Source organism: Pollicipes pollicipes, unplaced genomic scaffold (genome assembly GCF_011947565.3).
Source record: "Pollicipes pollicipes isolate AB1234 unplaced genomic scaffold, Ppol_2.1 Scaffold_6052;HRSCAF=7182_pilon_pilon_pilon, whole genome shotgun sequence".
Lineage (NCBI taxonomy): Eukaryota > Metazoa > Arthropoda > Thecostraca > Pollicipedomorpha > Pollicipedidae > Pollicipes > Pollicipes pollicipes.
In genome coordinates, this window is record NW_023596805.1 from 11037816 (window position 1) to 11045833 (window position 8018).

The window sequence follows — 8018 nt, forward strand, 5'->3', positions numbered from 1 at the left end:
GTGTGTGTGTGTGTGTGTGTGTGTGTGTGTGTGTGTGTGTGTGTGTGTGTGTGTGTGTGTGTGTGTGTGTGTGTGTGTGTGCATCTGTATGAGTTGCATTCCTTAAATTGTTCTATTCCATTAATATCATTTCTTTGACTGTATTATTCCTATTTTCCCTCTAAGCCTTCTAAGTTCTTCCAAGCACATAAATATGGACATTTCACCAACTCAGGCTGCGAAATAAGCTGCTTCCTCAATAAGCAATAACCTTCCATGGCGGCGTAAGCAATTCACAATTAATGCAATGTTAAGCGATTTTACCTTGGTGCTGGCTTTTGCCTGAAGCACCCAGTCTGCAGTTCTCTTCTGAACTGTAATTGACATCCTACCCTTTTTGATGCTGCACGTGCATCGCTTGAGGTTGAACTTCAAGGTCAACTCCCTTTCGAATGAGCAGACCTCGGCCCGCGTCGTACGTCACGTGAGCATTATTGACGTCACCATGCGGCCGTCCAGTAGACCATGAATCGCTGTTGCCGGACGGCCCGAACAATTTGGTAGTTTCCGAGCCTGTCCCAAGTCAGCCTTATCATGAGGGATATTATCCACAGCGCATGTAAAGAGGACAGGCTGAACATTTTAGACCCGTAGGAGCTAACTCCTAACGAGGCCTGGGAACTTGGGTGTTTCGTTTACCGTACGACAATGGAATGCATTCAGTTCCTTCTGTTCAACCAGGGCTAACAGGTACACACAGGTTATAGGCACGATGTGTTAAAACGGTGCAGCAGTGATTACTAAAGCATTACCTCCTTGTCGCCAATGCGACGCTCGAAATACCTGTTTGAGCATGTGTTTGACCCTGCTGGAATATTCACACATGAGATTGATCAAAAGAGCAAAAAATATTGGTAATGGACATCGATGCGCTTTCTTCTTTTATGGATATGACACCGTTTCCGAATCGGAAGCGTGCGTGATTGTGTATCGACCCACGAGGTTGTCATGCTCAAGCTCGCGGAAGCCCTTCTGCCATGATGTCCTGACATGGGGACTGACATCAGTGTCAACTCTTTCCCGCAGCGGCCGCCGCCGAAGATAAGTCAGGACTAAAAATGAGCTCACACTGGCGGAACGGGCATTGTCAAAACTCCTACTGTTCAGGAAGCGGGAAATGCTAAAATGCTGTAATATACGAGTGGTTGCATCACTGGGGTCCTTACAGCGAACCAAAGGCACAGCCAGGATTTTCTTCCTCCCTTGAAAACCTGTCCAGATTTCGGTCGGACACACTAACACTGATCTGTCTCCCTCCTCAATCTCAGAGAAATGAGCACACCTATAAATGGTGTCATCTTTGGCATAAAACCGCAACCACTTCATCTTACCAAATATGGTTCGTGCATGACCAGGTGACTATCCCCTTCATTCGTGGAAATCCTCGAACATGTTGGATAAATGTAGTTCACAAACTTAGGCAGTGTATCTCGGCGGAGGTGAATATTTCCGATTTTAGACGCACCTTTCTGATCGCAGGCCATGCCACTGCAACTATGCAATGTTGCTCAATGTTAAAACCTTAATATCTTCAAGTCCGGTTTTCTATGGCTTCTCCCTGTCCGAGACCAAACATAAAAGTGTCACGTCTTATTTGGTGATGCCATGTCAGCTTAGCACTGCCAAACCTTGATCGCATAGCGGAACGGCGCTAAAACATTTGATAGTTCCTGAATTAATGACTGATTACGAAGGGTATATCACGACAAAGGATGAACTAAAAGCAGAATTCGTCAATGCTTAGCGCGATGCAAAGCTTCGTATGCCGAATTGCGTATCGAAGCGTCATGCAATACCACAAAGCGACGTGCTGACTCGTGTGCATCCCGGTTGAGCGCCTGGTCACATCTAGGCTTAAATGCCCTCATGGTGTGCCGGACAGTATAACACCGCGGCTAGGGCCACCTCAAGAGATGCCAGCCGGTTTCGAAAGGTCATGCAGTTGTCCTACGCCTTTCAAAATAGCATAGTTTTACGGTGCCTTATCGCAGAGCAGCTTCCATTGAATACGTGGAATGTCACATCATGGAGGTGCTGTAATCGGATCTGCCAGCATAAAGACCTTAGTAGGATGAAGCCATGCTATACAGTCCTTGCGCGGTGGATGGCACAACAGTAGCACCATATTTGGGGCCATGGCACGTCGACCCCACGGCATGTCGAACCATGTCATGTTGCGCAAAACCTTTAGATTTCAGTCCACCTCGATACCTCGAGAGCAAAGCGTGGTACCGTAAGAAGCAAGCGACTCTGATGTCGCTTGTACAACTACATGGAATATCGACCAAGGAGAAGTGAGATAGCTGGGCAATGAAACGTCAAACGTATGGTTTTTACAAATGTTCTATCGCTTGGCGTAAATCACCTGACTTGAGCTTGAGAAGCCTTACACGAAATACAGGACATTTAGTAGAAGCACATCATCATGATCTAGTGTGATGTGATGCAGTAGATCATTGCGGAAGAGTCTTAAAATACGAATCCTATGGCGAATGTCAATTGTCGAGCACATAACCATGAAATGCAAACGGCATGACATCGACGAAGAGGCCACCAATAGTGATCTGTGAAAAACAGGCGTTCCAAACTCTAAAGGTTGAACAAATGCTGGAACCGAGCTACTGCAAATTTCATGATTTGCTGGTTTCAAATGCATTTGCATTTGTATTCAAATGCATTCAAACACGGTCATCTAGAGCTGTTGGAGTCGATGGTGTACCGCTGCTTGCGCTAAAAACTATTTCGCTGTCATAGGAACTCACTTCCTTCACCCAGTCACCTCTTTCATTGTCACCCGCGTCTTCCCCTGTACGTGGAAGTTAGCTTCAGTTTTTCTCCTTCACAAGTTCGGTGCACGTGACGTTGCCAGCAATTTTGGGTCTATATCGATTTTATCCGTGTCGTCGAAAAGACGCGAAAAGGTTGTCTGTCAGCCGTTGTCGGCTTGTCTTGATGTCCACGGCCTCTTAACCACTTACAGCATGCGTGAAGGTCGTGGCATTCAATGGAGGACGCCGTGGTCGACGCCGTATTCGACGCCGTGGAGTGGATGGTGCGTCGAATCGACACCGGACATGTCGTTGCCGTCGCCTCCGTAGACCCCAGTCGAACCTTCGACAGCGTTGACCACGGCGTCCTTCTGACCAAGCTGCAGTGCTCCAGTACAGATACGGCATCGATCCCTGATGATGTACAAGTTTTCTTGAAGGACGACAGTGGGTGGTCAGAGGTGGTTCCCCATCACTTCTCTTGTCCCAGGGTGTTCCTCAGGGGTCGCTGGTGGACCCGTCCTCTTCAGCACCCTCACAAACGACTTTCCATTCTACCTGCCTCACAGGCGCCTGGTTCCCTGCGATGACGATAATTAACTCCTTGACTCCGCCCTCCCCGACCATCCGTCCACCCTGAAGCTCCGTCATGAGGAAACTATCCTTGCCCTCCAATGCTGCTTTACAGCCAATTCTCTGAAAATGAACCCTACCAAGACCATCCTTATTCTGGTCGGCACGCCTCAGGTCATCAGGTCATCGCCTCAGGTCATCAAAAAACCGTATCCTTTCACCTTGACTACTCCAACTTAAGCCAACCCCTCATCGTCCTTCAAGATGCTGGAGTGACCCTCAGTCGTACGCTTTCCTCGGATGAGCATATATCCAAATTGGTTAAAAAGTGCAACTCTATCCTGTTTTGCCAATACAAAATTCGTCATCATCTCACACCTGAAGCTCACAGGCTCCTCATCCAGATCGATGCTTTCCCCCACATCTTCTACTGCCTTCCAGTCTGGGACGGGGCCACTATCTCGGACGGGTGCAAACAATCGTGAATTTCGCGCGGTCAGGATCGTCTCGGCGGCGCGGGGTCGAGATCATATTTCGCCGGTCGTAAGGTCATTGGGCTGGCGCGCAGTCAGTGATTTGTTGGACGTTGCGTCGTTGGATATGTCGACGTTGGATATGGACGTCCTCAGGGCTCTACATGACCGCCGTATCCCGATGGCGGTTCGGTCGCTGTTCGCCCCTCGAACCGCTGTGAGTTTGCGCATCACGAGGTCGGCGGTGGCCGACGCTTTGGAGCTGTCCCTTTCCGGTTGTCTTTGTAGCGGAATGTGTTTTCATAACGTGCGGCCTCGCCCTAGAACCACCTGCCGCCGGCCGTTAGAACGTCCCGGAGCCGTGATGCACTCATGTCCATACTTGACCAATGTGGGAAAAGAGGGCTTTGTTTGATATTGAAGGCCCTTTGCAAGTTCTTGACGTGCTTTCATCATCGCCACATCTTCGTTCTTATCGTGTAAGTTATAATCAATGGACTCGAATCAAACATTAAGCGATACATATGGAATGATCCGTAGTAAATGCATGACATGACATAACATTTAAAAAACACCCCACCAGGCTTCCGTGCCTAGTTTTTTTTTATTTATGTTGGTTTATACTGTTCGGCGGGTTAAACAAGGGTCAGATATCTTAACACGCGCTCGAGTGGGGGTCAAATTGAACCCCCAAAGGTTTTTCCAGAATGGTTTCCGAACGCCGCGACGTAGCCGCGCCAAATTTTGCATAGCTATAGACAATTGAATAGCGGATCGTTTGACATCAAAAATTTAGACGTACCATGTAAGGTCGCTGACCTATTGTAGGTCAAATTCAGGCCATGATTTCAGCCAAGGCAATTTCTAGGGAATCGTCCCATCTGATACAATAAGAGTGTTTGACGAAGCCATGCATCTCTGAGATGCTTTCTTAGACACTACAAACACTGAATGAGAAAATTGCGTTGACCTAAGGTCAGGTATGAGGGTCAGACCAAGGTCAAAACCAACCTGATTTATTACTCTAGAGCTTGCTGTAAGGGGATAGTTTGTGGTGTTCATTTCGAATTTATTGGCAACAGGAACCATATTAGATATCTTCTATTGACTTCTTGGAGGTCAGAATAGGTCATTGATCTAAGATGACCCGGGTCGACATTTTGTTTTATGAACATACTGCCTGGCTTAATCTTTGTCGCTTATTCAAATGCAAAACCCAGTGCAGTCTTGCATGATTTTTGTCACCATGACCTTCAAAAGTCAAACGAGGGCATTGACCTCAAATAGGCTTTCAAAATTTTGCTTAGAAACATTTTCCTAGGTTCTGGGGGCACTCTGGTGACCAGCCTTGAATTTGACCTTGTTTGAACTTATTTGACCTGAATGTCATGACCTAGGAAATTCAAAATTTTACCTGAGTTCACGTACAGGTCAAAACACCCTGCAAATTTGGTGTCTCCAGCTTTATTAGTTGCCGAGATCTCAGGGGGTCAAATTGACCCCCCCCCCCACCCGAGCGAAGGGCGCGTGTTAGGGTGTAGCCGGCCACCCGGGCGCGTGCTAAAATATCCCGTGTCGCAAGCTTATGCGTGACACGGCGAATTTGACATTGCAAACGCGTAGAACGCGTTTAAGTGTGACTGCAGAATATACGGGCTGATCAGTGCAGCTTGCGCTCTTCGGTGCTCGTGCCCATGCTCGTGCTCGTGCTCCTTGTGTTCCCCTTTGGTGGCGAAGCAGTTGTAAAGTTGCATATGGTTTGCAGTGTTTAGCTTCACACCACCAGCTAGGGCCAACAGTGTCAGGCAGCTTGATTTCACAAGGATGCTAGCTTTGCCTTGGATTTGAGGTGTGTGCGAGATTTCAGGCGAAGTTCTGACAAGCAAGGTCTCGAATGCCCAGTGCAAGGCAAGCTAGTAGCTGTCAGTGACAATTTCTGGGTGGGTAACGCACGTGATCGCAGCCTGATCCAATGTCCAAGCGCATGTAGATGATATTGGAGAATACACGAAGCACCGTGACCAACTGACCTTTCAAGGCTTGTGGCTTCGGCACGGTTTCGCAGAGCGGCCGCCGCTCACTCCTGCTACCGTGTCCAGCTGCCGTGCCCCGCCTTAGGGCCTGGCCAGCTGAGGTCCGTCGTCGAACATGCCGCTGACAGCTGTGTCTGTGAGACGCCTGCTGAAGGCCAGAGCTGCCTCAGAAGCCGAGGTGCTCACACCCAGACAAACCACTTTGCAGCTGCCTGATGCCTTTTAGCGCTCAGTAAAGAACGCTGAACCCCGCCCCGATGACGTCACGGGGTGCCGAAGGTCCACTGCTGTGACGCAGTCACCAGCTACCGATCAACTGGACAGAATACGGCGCACTGATGAGGTTTGAGAGCTCACATCACAGTCACCTCCGTGGCGGGTTGTCTTTGTTGGAGGCACCGGGTACAGTTTTCACCGCCTGGCTTCTCTTGAATTGGTGATGCTCGGCCGACTGCCTGCTGGTTTATCTCCGCCGAAATATCCTGAGCTAGAAGCACCTCGCGCCGATGCACGCATGGGACCGCCGCCGCAAAAGATCGTCTCAATCAACGAACTCACTGGTTGGTCAGGCACGCGCCAACGAATGTCCGAGAGCTCCTGTGTCGGAAGCGCCCAAACCAACAAAGCACGCGCTGGCACTTTCGCGCTCTCCTGAATAGGGAGCACCTTGCCCCTGGGCGCACGCGCTCGTCACTGCCCGAGACCTCCTGGTTCGCAGGCACCCTGACTGGCTTATCTGCCCTTGTGTGGCGACAGGCCAGACATGGCCACACATCGATTTCTCATGACTTATCTCACCGCGTGATAAAATAAGCCTCGAGTGCGTCATCGAGATAAAACTCGGCCAGGGGTGTTCGGCCCTATTGCAGCGTGCATGATATAATTCCAATTATCCAGGGGTGCCCAGCCATGTACTTGTGGTCAAGATCGGCCAGTAGCAGAGGTCACATTCAGAGACGCATGCAGATTGACTTTGGGTGGCTTATTTTCCATTATTGCTGGGCTTCGGTATTGATGTTTCGACGTTATCGGCGGAGTGCGTTCATGTTCTTATCGTCTGATTATATGTTCAGATTCTGACGGTACGCTCTTACCGTAGCAACATACACAACGCTGCCAGCAATAAGAGCAGAGGGCATAATTTTTAGGGATAAGGACACTAAGCCTCGCGCCCAGCTTTCAGATGGCCAACATTTACGTTGCCTTTGAAATGGTGGCTCCAATCCGCTGTTGATTTAAGCAAGTTTGGACGACGGATTCTGGCAAAAAACAAAATAGTTGCTCAATCATGACCATCATAAGCGTGATTCTAATCAAAACTAACGCCTCTGATGCAAGAACTTCTTATGCATTGTTCTGCTTTGAGAAGCTGGCCATACTCAGAGTGGCCAAACCGTCAAAGTTCAAGAACATTTGTAAATTATTTACACGACAATCCATTAACGCAACCCATGAGCCTTCTTATTTTCACCGACTGGGATAGAACACTGGACCAGAACTCAAGTAAGGTAGCATTTGACCGTGCACCTTCCATATTAGCTGAGACATCGAAAGCCTTTCCAAACCGTCAACTCATCGTCAGGGATGCTAAGAAATCGGGTGACGGGCACGTTAAAACGGGTCGCTCGCTCCAGGAAAGACTGTTCCATGCAGTCAAATGCACTAACTCCCTACACGATGGAGAGCGCTGGAAACGATAACAAAGCGCGATCAACTATCACAGGCAAAGCGTTCAAACTGTCCCTTTTGATTTAGGAGCGACGACAATTAATCAGTATAATTCAGAACATGACAGATATTACGTCAAATTAGGGGAAAACGGTCAGCCGACGCAGTAGCTCTCCAGCTCCCTCATTGGAGAAACCGAACGGCGACCTTACCACGGAAGGCAATAAAACGCATATGCCTGAATGCCCAGTTTCCAAAACAACAAACGTTCAAAACTCTGGTCGATTCACCATCTCCCTTTGAACCACACCTTCGTGTGATAGGTGGCATTGCGAGTGGCACTAAACATCTCAGATATGAATGCGTAGTGTGGACGGAGTCATTTGCGAAGTAAAAAACACTAAGCTGATGGCTCTTCTGATGGCTGCACCAATATCTAAGCTTTATAACAAGTCGTTTTCAGG

General features: G+C 48.8%; 1 protein-coding gene across 2 annotated transcripts in view; it reads right to left on the bottom strand.

Moving 5' to 3' along the window:
* Window positions 1–6495, bottom strand: part of LOC119104868 (toll-like receptor 2 type-2) — a 25177-nt gene extending 18682 nt beyond the window's left edge. For both annotated transcript variants that reach the window (XR_005094998.1, XM_037228600.1), the window contains exon 1: window positions 5884–6495. The gene's annotated coding sequence lies outside the window, so the exon portion shown is untranslated. The remainder of the gene's footprint in view (window positions 1–5883) is intronic.
* Window positions 6496–8018: the final 1523 nt, after the last annotated feature.